Source organism: Zalophus californianus, chromosome 9, assembly GCF_009762305.2.
Source record: "Zalophus californianus isolate mZalCal1 chromosome 9, mZalCal1.pri.v2, whole genome shotgun sequence".
In the NCBI taxonomy this organism is placed as follows: domain Eukaryota; kingdom Metazoa; phylum Chordata; class Mammalia; order Carnivora; family Otariidae; genus Zalophus; species Zalophus californianus.
In genome coordinates, this window is record NC_045603.1 from 103,325,106 (window position 1) to 103,342,213 (window position 17,108).

Here is a 17,108-nt window from a genome sequence, read left to right on the forward strand (position 1 = left end):
CCCAAATTGATATATAGATTCAGTGCAGTTTCAATAAAAATCCCAAAAGGCTCTTGCTGAGTTTTGATTGCTGTTGTTGATTGGTTGATTGATTGGTTGATTGGCTGGTTTTGAGGAGCTTGACAGACTGGTTCTGAGATTTAAATGAGAAGTCTAAAGGGCCAGGAAGCACCAAGATGGTCCTGAATGAGAACAAGGTAGGCAGCCTTGCCTGAAATAACTATTGAGATTTCTTATAAAGACATAATAATTAAGGAAGCATAGATTTGGCACAGAAATACACAAAGATACTAGAGAGCCACAAAATAGGCACGCATATTTTCAGAAACTTTATATATGACATTTGTGACAATGCCTGTTAGTGCTGTTGGGACAGTGAGTTATCCATATATGTAAAAAATGAAATTTTATTCTTACCTCAAATCATACCCAAAAGATGAAATTATATCTTTAGCTCATACCATATACAACATCAGTGTCAAATGGATTAATGAGTTCAGTGTGAAAGACAAAGTCACAAAATTTTTAAGAGAATATCTTTATGAGCTTGGGATAGGGAAGATATTGTGAAAAAGTCACAAAATTGAAAACCATAAAGAAAATTGGTACATTTGATACAATAAAAAATTTAAATTTTACAATTGAAAACATACCATAAAGCTATTAAGTAATTCATAGATTGGGAGAATATATTTGTATAACAGATATATACAGATAAGGGATTATTATACAGAATATATAAAGAAGACTTACAAGTCATTAAGAAAAAGATACCTAATTTAAAAATGGGCAAAATACATAAATAGCTATTTCACAGATGTGGAAACAGGAATGACCAAATACCATATGAAAAGATGTTCAGAAGTACTGGGGAAGATGGCAGAGTAGGAGGACCCTAACCTCACCTCATCCAATGGATTCAACTAGATAACAGCCACATAACTGTAAATAACCCAGAAAATGACCTGAAGACTGGCAGAACAGACTCTCCATAGCTAAATGTAGAAAAGAGGCCACATCGAAGAGGGTAGGAAGGGTGAAAAGTGGTTAGGAGCTAAATGGACCCACAGGATTTTCTGTGGGAGGGAGGGATGCCTCAGACTTGCAGAGGTCAAAGAAACATACTCTCACACTAGGGAGCCTGCATAGGGAAGGGGAATTCCCATAATATTTGTATTTGAAAAACAAAAGGTGCTGAATTTCATGCATTCTTAGTGGGGCTTAAAACCTGGAAATTTGAAAAATCAGCAGTCTCATGGGAAAGCCAGTAGAGTGAGAGGAAACTGAGTCCCCACTTTTAAAGAGAGCACAACAAAGAGCCCCCTAGAGACATAGCATAGAAGCAGCAGTTTGAAAAACTCCTGGGGTATACTGGAGGGAGATTTGTTTACTAGTCTCAGAGTGTGTGCTGGAAGGAGAAGCATCCTTATGAGATTTCTCCAGGAACAAAGAAGCTGTTGGGCACCATTTCCCTACCCAACCCACAAGCATAAACACATGGCCACCTGTGGGAATAAGCACAGTGCCCATACTTGCTACCTAACTTGCTAACAGTGGACATGTGACTTAAGACCTAAATGTGAGACCTGAAACCTTAAAAATCCTGAGAAGAGAGCACAGCAGTAATTTCTCTGACATCAGCTGTAACAACATTTTGCTAGATATGTCTCCTGAGGCAAGGTAAACAAAAGCAAAAATAAACTGTTGGGACCACATTAAAATAAAAAACTTCTGCACAGTGTAGGAAGCAATCAACAAAACAAGAAGAGAACCTAGTGAATGGGAGAAGATATTTGCAAATGACATATATGATAAAGGGTTTGTATCCAAAATATATAAAGAACTTCTACAACTCAAAATGAAAAAACCAAATAATCTAATTTTAAAAAGGGCAAGAGACATAAACACATTTCTCCATGGAAGACATATGGATCGCCAAAAGACACATAAAAGATGGACAACCCCACTCATCATCAGGGAAACACAAATGAAACACCACCTCACACCTGTTAGAATGGCTACAATCAAAAACACGACATGACAGGTGTTCGTGAGGTTGTAGAGAGAGAAAGGAACCCTTGTGCACTGTTGGTGGGAAAGCAAACTGGTACAGCTACTGTGGAAAACAGTGTGGTGGTTCCTCAAAAAATAGAACTGCCAAATGATTCAGTAATTTAGTTTTTCAACTATTTACTCAAAGAATATGAAAATACTAGTTCAAAAAGATATATGCTGTTCCATGTTTAATGCAGCATTAAATAGCCAAATTATGGAAGCAGCCCAAGTGTCTATGGAGAGATGAATGGATAAAGAAGGTGTGATACGCGCGTGCGCGCACACACACACACACACACACACACACACAGGAATATTATTCAGCCATAAGACTAATGAAATCTTGCCATTTGCCGCAATGTAGTTGGAGCTAGAGAGAATTATGCTGAGTGAAATAAGTCAGTCAGAGAAAGACGAATGCCATATGATTTCTCTCATATGTGGAATTTAAGAAACAGAGAAATGAACAAAGAAAAAGGCAAACCAAAAAACAGACTCGTAAACTATAGAGAACAAAGTGCTGCTTGCCAGAGGGGAGGTGAGTTGGGGGATGGGTAAAATAGGTGAAGGGGATTAAGAGTGCACTTATCATGAAGAACACTGAGTAATGTATAGAATTGTTGAATCATGATATTGTACACCTGAAACTAATATAACACTGCATGTTAACTACACTGGAATTAAAATTTTAAAAAAATAGAGAAATGTTCAACTTTTTAAAACATCATATGATGAGATGTTATTTATATCTATCAGATTGTTAATATTTAGAAAATCAGTTAGTACTAAGTGTTAATGATCTAGAGGTGTAACAGGTATTGCTGTGTACTACTAGTGAAAATACAAGTTAATACAATTTCTTGGAAAGTAATTTGTGAATTTGAAAGTATACCTATTGTATGCCCTAACATTTCAGTTTCCAGGCCCATGCCTTGGAGAAACTCTTGCATAGGTATATCAGAGTCTAACTAGCAGCATTGTTCGTAATAGTAAGAAAAACAAAACAACTGCAATGTTCATCACTTTGGGAATGGGTTGAAACAATTGCTTCATATTTATACTGTAGTGAAAATTGAAGGGATTGAAAAAAACTGCATTAACATTCATTGTTTAGTATGGGTCTCAAAGATGTATTGAAAAAATCATTTATTAGTAAACCGAATATGAATTTCAAATGGGTGCAAAATAAAGTATCCCTATATGTAACAAACTATAATAAAAGCAAAGGGATTTTAAACACAACATTTAGAATATAAGTCATTCTTTTTTTATGTTAATCACCATACATTACATCATTAGTTTTTGATGTAGTGTTCCATGTTTCATTGTTTGCATATAACACCCAGTGCTCCATTCAATGTGTCCTCTTTAATACCCATCACCAGGCTAACCCATCCCCCAACCCCCTCCCCTCTAGAACCCTCAGTTTGTTTCTCAGAGTCTATAGTCTCTCATAGTTCGTCTCCCCCTCCGATTCCCCCCCTTCATTTTTCCCTTCCTGCTATCTTCTTCTTTTTTTTAAACATATAATGTATTATTTGTTTCAGAGGTACAGATCTGTGATTCAACAGTCTTACACAATTCACAGCACTCACCATAGCACATACCCTCCCCAATGTCTATCACCCAGTCACCCCATCCGTCCCACCCCCCACCACTCCAGCAACCCTCAGTTTGTTTCCTGAGATTAAGAATTCCTCCTATCAGTGAGGTCATATCATACATGTCTTTCTATGATTGACTTATTTTGTTCAGCATAATACCCTCCAGTTCCATCCGTGTTGTTGCAAACGGCAAGATTTCATTCCTTTTGATGGCTGCATAATATTCCATTGTGTGTCTATACACACACACACACCACATCTTCTTTATCTATTCATCTGTCGATGGACATCTTTGCTCTTTCCATAGTTTGGCTGTTGTGGACAGTGCTGCTATAAACATCAGGGTGCACGTACCCCTTCGGATCACTACATTTGTATCTTTGGGGTAAAGACCCAGTAGGGCAATTGCTGTGTTGTATGGTAGCTCTATTTTCACCTTTTTGAGGAACCTCCATACTGTTTTCCAGAGTGGCTGCAACAGCTTGCATTCCCACCAACAGTGTAGGAGGGTTCCCCTTTCTCCGCATCCCCGCCAACATCTGTCGTTTCCTGACTTGTTAATTTTAGCCATTCTGACTGGTGTGAGGTGGTGTCTCATTTAGGTTTTGATTTGGATTTCCCTGATGCCGAGCGATCTGGAGCACTTTTTAATGTGTCTGTTGGCCACTTGGATGTCTTCTTTGGAAAAATGTCTGTCCATGTCTTCTGCCCATTTCTTGATTGGATCATTTGTTCTTTGAGTGTTGAGTTTAATAAGTTCTTTATAGATTTTGGGTACTAGCCCTTTATCTGATATAACATTTGCAAATATCTTCTCCCATTTTGTCAGTTGTCTTTTGGTTTTGTGAACTGTTTCTTTTGCTCTGCAAAAGCTTTTTATCTTGATGAAGTCCCAGTAGTTCATTTTTGCCCTTGCTTCCCTTGCCTTTGGCAATGTTTCTAGGAAGAAGTTGCTGCTGCTGCGGTCGAAGAGGTTGCTGCCTGTGTTCTCCTTTAGGATTTTAATGGACTCCTCTCTCACATTTAGGTCTTTCAACCATTTTGATTCTATTTTTGTGTGTGGTGTAAGGAAATGGTCCAGTTTTATTCTTCTGCATGTGGCTGTCCAATTTTCCCAACACCATTTGTTGAAGAGACTGTCTTTTTGCCATTGGACATTCTTTCCTGCTTTGTCGAAGATTAGTTGCCCATGGAGTTGAGGGTCCATTTCTGGGCTCTCTATTCTGTTCCATTGATCTATGTGTCTGTTTTTGTGCCAGTACCATACTGTGTTGATGACAGCTTTGTAATAAAGCTTAAAGTCCGGAATTGTGATGCCGCCAACTTTGCTTTTGTTTTTCAACATTCCTCTGCCTATTTGGGGTCTTTCCTGGTTCCATACAAATTTTAGGATTATTTGTTCCATTTCTTTGAAAAAAGTTGATGGCATTTTGATGGGGATTGCATTGAATGTGTAGATTGCTTTAGGTAGCATTGACATCTTCACAATATTCTTCCAATCCATGAGCATCGAACGTGTTTCCATTTCTTTGTGTCTTCCTCAATTTCTTTCATGAGTATTTTATAGTTTTCTGGATACAGATTCTTTGCCTCTTTGGTTAGATTTATTCCTAGGTACCTTAAGCTTTTGGGTGCAATTGTAAATGGGATTGATTCCTTAATTTTTCTTTCTTCTGTCTTGTTGTTGTATAGGAATGCCACTGATTTCTGTGCATTGATTTTATATCGTGCCACTTCACTGAATTCCTGTATGAGTTCTAGCAGTTTTGGGGTGGAGTCTTTTGGGTTTTCCACATAAAGTATCATATCATCTGCAAAGAGTGAGAGTTTGCCGATTTGGATGCTTTTGATTTCTTTTTGTTGTCTGATTGCTGTGGCTAGGACTTCTAATACTATGTTGAATAGCAGTGGTGAGAGTGGACATCCCTGCCGTGTTCCTGACCTTAGGGGGATAAGCTTTCAGTTTTTCCCCATTGAGAAAGATATTCGCTGTGGGTTTTTCATAGATGGCTTTTATGATATTGAGGTATGTACCTTCTATCCCTATACTCTGAAGAGTTTTGATCAAGAAAGGATGCTGTACTTTGTCAAATGCTTTTTCTGCATCTATTGAGAGGATCATATGGTTCTTGTTCTTTCTTTTATTAATGTATTGTATCACATTGATTGATTTGCAGATGTTGAAGCAACCTTGCAGCCCAGGGATAAATCCCACTTGGTTGTGGTGAATAATCCTTTTGATGTACTGTTGGATCCTACTCGCTAGTATTTTGGTGAGAATTTTTGCATCCATGTTCATCAAGGATATTGGTCTGTAATTCTCCTTTTTGATGGGGTCTTTGGTTTGAGGACAAGGTAATGGTGGCCTCATAAAACAGGTTTGGAAGTTTTCTTTCCATTTCTAGTTTTTGGAACAGTTTCAGAAGAATGGGTATTAATTCTTCTTTAAATGTTTGGTAGAATTTCCTGGGAAGCCATCTGGCCCTGGGCTTTTGTTTGTTGGGAGATTTTTGATGACTGCTTCAATTTCCTTAGTGGTTATAGGTCTGTTCAGGTTTTCTTTTTCTTCCTGGTTCAGTTTTGGGAGTTTGCACATCTCTAGGAATGCTTCCATTTCTTCCAGATTATCTAATTTACTGGCATATAGTTGCTCATAATATGTTCTTATAATTGTTTCTATTTCTTTGGTGTTGGTTGTGATCTCTCCTCTTTCATTCATGATTTTGTTTGTTTGGGTCATTTCTCTTTTCTTTTTGATAAGTCTGGCCAGGTGTTTATCAATCTTACTAATTCTTTCAAAGAACCCGCTCCTAGTTTTGTTGATCTGTTCTGCTGTTCTTTTGTATTTCATTGATTTCTGCTCTGATCTTTATATTTCTCTTCTCCTGCTGGGTTTAGGCTTTATTTGCTGTTCTTTCTCCAGCTCCTTTAGGTGTAGGGTTACGTTGTATATTTGAGAACTTTCTTGTTTCTTGAGAAAGGCTCGTATTGCTGTATACTTTCCTCTTAGGACCACCTTTGCTGCATCCCAAAGATTTAGAACAGTTGTGTTTTCATTTTCATTTGTTTCCATGAACTTTTTTTAATTCTTCTTTAATTTCCTGGTTGACCCATTCATTCTTTAGTAGGATGCTCTTTAGCTTACATGTATTTGAGTTTTTTCTGACTTTCCTCTTGTGACTGAGTTATAGTTTCAAAGCTTTGTGGTCTGAAAATATACAGGGAATGATCCCAATCTTTTGATACCAGTTGTCACCTGATTTTTGACCTAGGATGTGATCTATTCTGGAGAATGTTCCATAGGCACTAGAGAAGAATGTGTATTCTGTTGCTTTGGGATGGAATGTTCTGAATATATCTGTGAAGTCCATTTGGTCCGGTGTGTCATTTGAAGCCTTTATTTCCTTGTTGATCCTTTGCTTAGATGATCTGTCCATTTCAGTGAGGAGGGTGTTAAATTCCCCCAGTATTACTTATTTTTGTTGATGTGTTTCTTTGCTTTTGCTATTAACTGGCTTATATAATTGGCTGCTACCATGTTAGGGGCATAGGTATTTAAAATTGATAGATCTTCTTGTTGGATAGACCCTTTAAGTAGGATATACTGTCCTTCCTCATCTCTTATTATTGCCTTCGGTTTAAAATCTAATTTGTCTGATATAAGGATTGTCACCCCAGCTTTCCTTTGGTGTCCATTAGCATGGTAAATGGTTTTCCACCCCCTCACTTTCAGTCTGGAGTTGTCTTTGGGTCTAAAATGAGTCTCTTGCAGACAGCATATCGATGAGTCTTGTTTTTTTATCCAGTCTGTTACGCTGTGTCTTTTGATTGGGGCATTTAGCCCATTTACATTCAGGGTAACTATTGAAGGATATGAATTTAGTGCCATTGTATTGCCTTCAAGGTGACTGTTACTGTATATTGTCTGTGTTCCTTTCTGGTCTATGTTACTTTCAGCTCTCCCTTTGCTTACAGGACCCCTTTCAATATTTCTTGTAGGGCTGGTTTGGTGTTTGGAAATTCTTTTAGTTTTTGCTTGTCCTGGAAGCTTTTTATCTCTCCTTCTATTTTCAATGACAGCCTAGCTGGATATAGTGGTATTTATTCTTGGTTGCATATTTTTCTTATTTAGTGCCCTGAATATATCATGACAGTCCTTTCTGGCCTGCCAGATCTCTGTGGTTAGGTCTGCTGCCAATCTAATATTTCTACTGCTGCAGGTTACAGACCTCTTGTCTGAGCTGCTTTCAGGCTTTTCTCTTTGTCTCTGAGACTTGTGAGGTTTAGTATTAGATGTTGGGGTGTTGACCTATTTTTATCGATTTTTGAGGGAGGTTCTCTGTGCCTCCTGGATTTTGATGCCTGTTTCCTTCCCCAAATTAGGGAAGTTCTCTGCTATAATTTGCTCCAATATACCTTCTGACCCTCTCTTTCTTCTTCTTCTGGGATCCCAATTATTCTATTGTTGTTTCGCTTTATGGTATCACTTATCTCTTGAATTCTGCCCTCACAATTCAGTAGTTGTTTATCTCTCTTTTTCTCTGCTTCTTTATTTTCCATCATTTGGTCTTCTGTATCACTAATTCTCTCTTCTGCCTTATTTATCCTAGCAGTTAGAGCCTCCATTTTTGATTGTACCTCATTAATAGCCTTTTTGTTTTTGACTTGGTTAGATTTTGCTCTTTTATTTCTCCAGGAAGGGTTTCTCTAATAATTTCTATGCTTTTTTCAAGCCCAGCTAGTATCTTTAAAATCATGATTCCGAACTCTAGGTCTGACATCGTACTAATGTCCATATTGAGTAGGTCCCTGGCAGTTGGTAGTACCTCTTGTTCCTTTTGTTGAGGTGATTTTTTCTGTCCTGTCATTCTGTACAGAGGAGAATAAATGAATGAGAGAACAAAATGCTAACAGGGTAACAACGACCCCAGAAAAATATACACCAAACAAATCAGAAGAGACCTGAAACCGGGGGAAAAGAAAGGGAAAGAAAGAAAAAAGATAAAAACAAAAAACAGAATATGATGAAATATGATCAAGCTGGTGCATAGATCACTGCCACAGACTAGATATTGGGCATATTTTGGTTTGTAAGAAGAAAGTGCCTCCCAAAATTTTAAAGAAAGAAAAACTTATATATGTACAAAAATAAGGGTAGATAGATGAAGGGATGGAATATGACTGTAACGATGAAAAGTATAAAAGATTTTATGAAAGGAATTGATAAGAAGTTGGTTGAAAAAAGAAAGAAGAGGATTTAAAAAAAAAAAGGGGAGAGAATGTGATCAGGCAGGAGACTAGAACAAAGCCATATACTAGTGTTTTAGGGTATATTTTGGTCTCTTAGAAAAAACTGTTTCTCAAAATTTTAAAGAGAGAACAGCTTATAAAAATATATACCAAAAAAAGGGTAACTAGTATGAATGGATAGAATATGACTCTAAAAATGAAAAATAAAAAATATTTTTTTAAAAAGGGATTGATAAGATGTTGGTTGAAAAAGGGAAAAAAATTTAAAAAAAATTAACTTTGGGTGGAGCAAGATGGCAGAGGAGTAGGAGACCTAGATTTCGTCTGGTCTCAGGAATTCAGCTGAATGGGGATCAAACCATTCTGAACACCTACGAACTCAACAGGAAATCGAAGAGGAGAGTAGCAACAACTTTCTGAACAGAGAAGCGACCACTTACTGGAAGGTAGGACGTGTGGAGAAGTGAATCCGAGGCGATATTCGGGAGGATAGACGGCGGGGGAGGGGCCTCCGCCGGCCGCTTCTGGCAAGTGATAGAGCCGCGGACCACAAAATCGGACCTTTTAGAAGTCGGCTCCCGGAGGGACGTCGCTCCAGTGGCTAAGCGGGGGTCGAACCCTCGCGGGACAGTGGGGTCTCAGGACCCTTGGGGTCACAGAAAGACCGGGGGAGCCTGAGTGCGCCAGAGCTCCCAGGTATCGGAGCAGGGAAGCCGGCTGCGGAGACGGAGCGGAGGCGCGGGCTCTCACCTTGGGGTTGCCATAAACTGTGATCCGCGGCCCAGTCGGGCCACTGCTCCTGCAGCAGGGACCCAACAAGCGGCAAATCCGGGGAGACTCCCCTTCCTTCCCGGGGAGGAGCGGCGCGGGAACGCACCGCAGGGATCTGCTGGGTTTGGAGACTCCACACGGGGTCGGGTGCCAGAGATACAAACGCTCGGTCACAGGCCGGGTGAGCACAGAGAGCGGCCAGAGACAGGGGACAAGGGAGTGACTGCTTTTCTCTGGGGGCGCACTGAGGAGCGGGGCCCCGAGTTCTCAGCTCCTCCGGGTGGAGATTGGGAGGCCACCATTTTTGCCCTGGTCCTCCAAGGCTGTACGGAGAGCTTGCAGGGAACAAAAGCTCCTGAGATCAAGCCCGAGCAGCTTGCTTAGCCCGGACCGACAAGGGCGGGGCAATTCCGCCTCCGGCAAAGACATTTGGAAACCACAGCAACAGGCCCCTCCCCCAGAAGATCAGCATGAACAGCCAGCAAGCCAAGACCAAGTTTACCGATCAAGGAGAACGGGAGAACTCCAGCGCTAGGGGAATACTGCACATAGAATTCATGGCTTTTTGTTACCATGATTCATTAGTTCATCAAAGTTAATTTTTGTTAAGGTTTTTTTTTTCTTTTTCTTTTTCCCTTTTCCAGCCAACATCTTATCAATCTCTTTTTTAAAAAAAAAAACATTTTTAATTTTTCATTTTTAAAGTCATTTTATCCCTTCATAGTAGTTACTCTTATTTTTGGCATATATATATAAGTTGTTCTCTTAAAATTTTGAGATACAGTTTCTTCTAACAGATAAAAATATACCCTAAATCACTAGTGTATGGTTCTGTTCTAGTCTCCTGCCTGATCACATTCTCTCCCTTTTTTCTTTTTTTTTTTTTAAATCTTCTTTCTTTTTTCAAACAACTTATCTTATCAAGTCCTTTTATAAAATCTTTAATAATTTTCATCTTTACTGCCATCTTCTATCCCTTAATTGTATCAACCTTATTTTGTACATATATGTCTTTCTTCCTTTAAAATTTTAGGAGGCACTTTTTTCTAACAGACCAAAATACGCCCAAAATCTAGTGTGTGGCACTGATCTATGCACTAGCCTGATCATATTTGATCACATTCTGCTTTTTTTGTATTGTTGTTTTTGTTTTTATCTTTTTTTCTTTTCTTTTTTTTTTCTCTTTCTTTTTTCTTTCTTTCCCTTTCTTTTCCCCTGGTTTCAGGTCTTTTCTGATTTGTATACAGTATATTTGCTGGGGACGTTGTAAACCTGTTAGCATTTTGTTCTCTCATTCATCTATTCTCCTCTGGACAAAATGAGAAGACGAAAAAAATCACCTCAGCAAAAAGAACAAGAGGTAGTACTGTCAGCCAGGGACCTACTCAATACGGACATTAGTACGATGTCGGACCTAGAGTTCAGAATCATGACTTTAAAGATACTAGCTGGGCTTGAAAAAAGCGTGGAAGGTATTAGAGAGACCCTTTCTGGAGAAATAAAAGAACTAAAATCTAACCAAGTCGAAATCAAAAAGGCTATTGATGAGGTGCAATCAAAAATGGAGGCACTAACTGCTAGGATAAATGAGGCAGAAGACAGAATCAGTGATATAGAAGACCAAATGATGGAAAATAAAGAGGGTGAGAAAAAGAGGGAGAAACAACTACAGGATCACGAGGGCAGAATTCGAGAGATAAGTGATTCAATAAGACGAAACAACATTAGAATAATTGGGATCCCAGAAGAAGAAGAAAGAGAGAGAGGGGCAGAAGGTATATTGGAACAAATAATAGCAGAGAACTTCCCTAATGTGAGGAAGGAAACAGGCATCAAAATCCAGGAGGCACAGAGAACCCCTCTCAAAATCGATAATAATAGGTCAACACCCCGACATCTAATAGTAGAACTTACAAGTCTCAGAGACAAAGAGAAAATCCTGAAAGCAGCTCGGGAGAAGAGATATGTAACCTACAATGTTAAAAATATTAGATTGGCAACAGACCTATCCACAGAGACCTGGCAGGCCAGAAAGGACTGGCAAGATATCTTCAGAGCACTAAACGAGAAAAATATGCAGCCAAGAATACTATATCCAGCTAGGCTGTCATTGAAAATAGAAGGAGAGATAAAAAGCTTCCAGGACAAACAAAAACTAAAGGAATTTGCAAACACGAAACCAGCCCTCCAAGAAATATTGAAAGGGGTCCTCTAAGCAAAGAGAGAGCCTAAAAGCAGCAAAGATCAGAAAGGAACACAGACAACATACAGTAACAGTCACCTTACAGGCAGTACAATGGCACTAAATTCATACCTTTCAGTAGTTACCCTGAATGTAAATGGGCTCAATGCCCCAATCAAAAGACACAGGCTATCAGATTGGATTAAAAAACAAGACCCATCCATATGCTGTCTGCAAGAGACTCATTTTAGACCCAAAGACACCCCCAGATTGAAAGTGAGGGGGTGGAAAACCATTTATCATGCTAATGGACACCAAAGGAAAGCTGGGGTGGCAGTCCTTATATCAGAGAAACTAGCTTTTAAAACAAAGACTGTAATAAGAGATGAGGAAGGACACTATATCCTACTTAAAGGGTCTATCCAACAAGAAGATCTAACAATTGTAAATATCTATGCCCCGAACATGGGAGCAGCCAATTATATAAGGCAATTAATAACAAAAGCAAAGAAACACATTGACGACAATACAATAATAGTGGGGGACTTTAACACCCCCCTGACTGAAATGGACAGATCATCTAAGCAAAAGATCAACAAGGAAATAAAGACTTTAAATGACACACTGGACCAAATGGACTTCACAGACATATTCAGAACATTGCATCCCAAAGCAACGGAATACACATTCTTCTCTAGTGCCCATGGAACATTCTCCAGAATTGATCACATCCTAGGTCACAAATCAGGTCTCAACTGGTATCAAAAGATTGGGATCATTCCCTGCATATTTTCAGACCACAATGCTTTGAAACTAGAACTCAATCACAAGAGGAAAGTCAGAAAGAACTCAAATACATGGAGGCTAAAGAGCATCCTACTAAAGAATGAATGGGTCAACCAGGAAATTAAAGAAGAATTTAAAAAATTCATGGAAACCAATGAAAATGAAAACACAACTGTCCAAAATCTTTGGGATACAGCAAAGGCAGTCCTGAGAGGAAAGTATAAACCAATACAAGCCTTTCTCAAGAAACAAGAAAGGTCTCAAATACACAATCTAACCCTACACCTAAAGGAGCTGGAGAAAGAACAGCAAATAAAGCGTAAACCCAGCAGGAGAAGAGAAATAATAAAGATCAGAGCAGAAATCAATGAAATAGAAACCAAAGAACAGTAGAACAGATCAACGAAACTAGGAGCTGGTTCTTTGAAAGAATTAACAAGATTGATAAACCCCTGGCCAGACTGATCAAAAAGAAAAGAGAAATGACCCAAATCAACAAAATCATGAATGAAAGAGGAGAGATCAGAACCAACACCAGAGAAATACAAACAATTATAAGAACATATTATGAGCAACTCTATGCCAGCAAATTAGATAACCTGGAAGAAATGGGTGCATTCCTAGAGATGTATCAACTACCAAAACTGAACCAGGAAGAAATAGAAAACCTGAACAGACCTATAACCACTAAGGAAATTGAAGCAGTCATCAAAAATCTCCCAACAAACAAAAGCCCAGGGCCAGATGGCTTCCCAGGGGAATTCTACCAAACATTTAAAGAAGAATTAATACCTATTCTCATGAAACTGTTCCAAAAACTAGAAATGGAAGGAAAACTTCCAAATTCATTTTATGAGGCCACCATTACCTTGATCTCAAAACAAGACAAAGATCCCATCAAAAGGGAGAATTACAGACCAATATCCTTGATGAACATGGATGCAAAAATTCTCACCAAAATACTAGCCAATAGGATCCAACAGTACATTAAAAGGATTATTCACCACGACCAAGTGGGATTTATCCCTGGGCTGCAAGGCTGGTTCAACATCCGCAAATCAATCAACGTGATACAGTACATTAACCAAAAAAGAACAAGAATCATATGATCCTCTCAATAGATGCAAAAAAAGCATTTGACAAAGTACAGGATCCTTTCTTGATCAAAACTCTTCAGAGTATAGGGATAGAGGGTACATACCTCAATATCATAAAAGCCATCTACGAAAAACCTACAGCGAATATCATTCTCAATGGGGAAAGGCTGAGAGCTTTTCCCCTAAGGTCAGGAACGCGGTAGGGATGTCCACTCTCACCCCTGCTATTCAACATAGTATTAAAAGTCCTAGCCACAGCAATCAGACAACAAAAAGAAATGAAAGGCATCCAAATCGGCAAAGAGGAAGTCAAACTCTCACTCTTTGCAGATGATATGATACTTTATGTGGAAAACTCAAAAGACTCCACCCCAAAACTGCTAGAACTCATACACGAATTCAGTCAAGTAGCAGGCTATAAAATCAATGCACAGAAATCAGTGGCATTCCTATACAGCAACAACAAGACAGAAGAGAGACAAATCAAGGAGTCGATCCCATTCACAATTGCACCCAAAACCGTAAGATACCGAGGAATAAATTTAACCAAAGAGGCAAAGGATCTGTACTCAGAAAACTATAAAATACTCAGGAAAGAAATTGAAGAAGACACAAAGAAATGGAAAAACGTTCCATGCTCATGGATTGGGAGAACCAACATTGTGAAGGTGTCAATGCTCCCTAGAGCAATCTACACATTCAATGCAATCCCCATCAAAATACCATCCACTTTTTTCAAAGAAATAGAACAAATAATCCTAAAATTTGTATGGAACCAGAAGAGACCCCGAATAGCCAGAGGAATATTGAAAAAGAAAAGCAAAGCTGGCGGCATCACAATTCCGGACCTCCAGCTCTATTACAAAGCTGTCATCATCAAGACAGTATGGTACTGGCACAAAAACAGACACATAGATCAATGGAACAGAATCGAGAGCCCAGAAATGGACCCTCCACTCTATGGTCAACTTATATTTGACAAAGCAGGAAAGAATGTCCAGTGGAAAAAAGACAGTCTCTTCAACAAATGGTGTTGGGAAAATTGGATAGCCACATGCAGAAGAATGAAACTGGACCATTTCCTTAAACCACACACAAAAATAGACTCCAAATGGTTGAAAGACCTAAACGTGAGACAGGAGTCCATCCAAATCCTAAAGGAGAACACAGGTAGCAACCTCTTCGACCTCAGCCGCAGGAACTTCTTCTAGAAACATCACCAAAGGCACAGGAAGCCAGGGCAAACATGAACTATTGGGATTTCATCAAGATAAAAAGCTTTTGCACAGCAAAAGAAACAGTCCACAAAACCAAAAGACAACCGACAGAATGGGAGAAAATATTTGCAAATGACATATCAGATAAAGGGCTAGTATCCAAAATCTATAAAGAACTTATCAAACTCAACACCCAAAGAACAAATAATCCAATCAAGAAATGGGCAGAAGACATGAACAGACATTTTTCCAAAGAAGACATCCAAATGGCCCACAGGCACATGAAAAAGTGCTCTACATCGCTCGGCATCAGGAAAATCCAAATCAAAACCTCAATGAGATACCACCTCATACCCGTCAGAATGGCTAAAATTAACAAGTCAGGGAACGACAGATGTTGGCGGGGATGTGGAGAAAGGGGAACCCTCCTACACTGTTGGTGGGAATGCAAGCTGGTGCAACCCCTCTGGAAAACAGTATGGAGGTTCCTCAAACAGTTGAAATTAGAGCTACCATTCGATCCAGCAATTGCACTACTGGGTATTTACCCCAAAGATACAAATGTAGGGACCCGAAGGGGTACGTGCACCCCAATGTTTATAGCAGCAATGTCCACAATAGCCAAACTGTGGAAAGAGCCAAGATGTCCATCGACAGATGAATGGATAAAGAAGAGGTGGTATATATACACAATGGAATATTATGCAGCCATCAAAAGGAATGAGATCTTGCCATTTGCAACGACGTGGATGGAACTGGAGGGTGTTATGCTGAGTGAAATAAGTCAATCAGAGAAAGACATGTATCATATGACCTCACTGATATGAGGAATTCTTAATCTCAGGAACAAACTGAGGGTTGCTCGAGTGGTCGGGGGTGGGAGGTATGGGGTGGCTGGGTGATAGACATTGGGGAGGGTATGTGCTACGGTGAGTGCTGTGAATTGTGTAAGACTGTTGAATCACAGATCTGTACTTCTGAAACAAATAACGCAACATATTTTAAGAAAAAAGAAAAAGAAGAAGATAGCAGGAGGGGAAGAATGAAGGGGAATAAGTCAGAGGGGGAGACGAATCATGAGAGATGATGGACTCTGAAAAACAAACTGAGGTTTCTAGAGGGGAGGAGGGTGGGGGATGGGTTGGCCTGGTGATGGGTATTAAGGAGGGCACATTCTGCATGGAGCACTGGGTGTTAGGATCAAACAATGAATCATGGAACACTACACCAAAACAAATAATGTAATATATGGTGATTAACATAACAATAAAAAATTTAAAAAATTAACTTTGAAAGACTAAAGAATCATGGTAAAAAAGCCATGAATTCTATGTGCAGTATTCTCCTAGCGCTGGAGTTCTGCTGTTCTCATTGATCGGTAAACTTGGTCTTGGCTGGCTGTTCTTGTTGATCCTCTGGGGGAGGGGCCTGTTGCTGTGGTTGCCAAATGTCTTTGCCGGAGGCAGAATTGCCCCGCCCTGCCTGGTCCGTGCTAAGTAATCTGATCGGGTTTTCTCTGGGGAGCTTTTGTTCCCTGCAGTCCTGCAAGGTACAGCTTTGGAGGATGAGAGTGAAAATGGCGGCCTCCCGATCTCCGCCCCGGAGGAGCCGAGTCTTCAGGGCCCCACTCCTCAGTTCGCCCCCAGAGAAAAATAGTCAATCACTCCCGTCTCCCCGGTCTCCGGCCGCAGTCTGTGCTCACCCAGCCTGTGACGGAGCGTTTCTGTCTCTGGCACCCGATCTCGTGTGGAGTCTCCAAACTCAGCAGATCCCTGTGGCGCTCCCGTGCCACTGCTCCTGGGGGAGGAAGGGGAGTCTCCCCGAATCTGCTGCCTGTTGGGTCCCTGCTGGAGGAGCAGTGGCCCGACTGTGCCGTGGATCATGCTTTATGGCAGTCGAGCTGAGAGCCGGCTTCCCTGCTCAGCTACTTGGGAGCTCTGCCGCACTCAGGCACCCCCGGTCTTTCTGTGACCCCGAGGGTCCTGAGACCACACTGTCCCCACGAGGGTTCCACCCCCTGCTTAGCTCCTTGAGCGACGTCCCCCAGCGGAGCTGACTTCTAAAATTTCTGATTTTGTGCTCCGTGGCTCTAGCACTTGCCGGAAGTGGCAGACAGAGGCCCCCTGCCCCACCGTCTATCTTCCCA

The 17,108-nt window shown here is 40.2% G+C and overlaps 1 protein-coding gene across 16 annotated transcripts in view; it reads left to right on the top strand.

Annotated features, from left to right (window-relative positions):
* The window catches only part of ERC1 (ELKS/RAB6-interacting/CAST family member 1), a 560,596-nt gene that overhangs the window by 227,660 nt on the left and 315,828 nt on the right, over window positions 1–17,108 (top strand). The window lies entirely within an intron of this gene.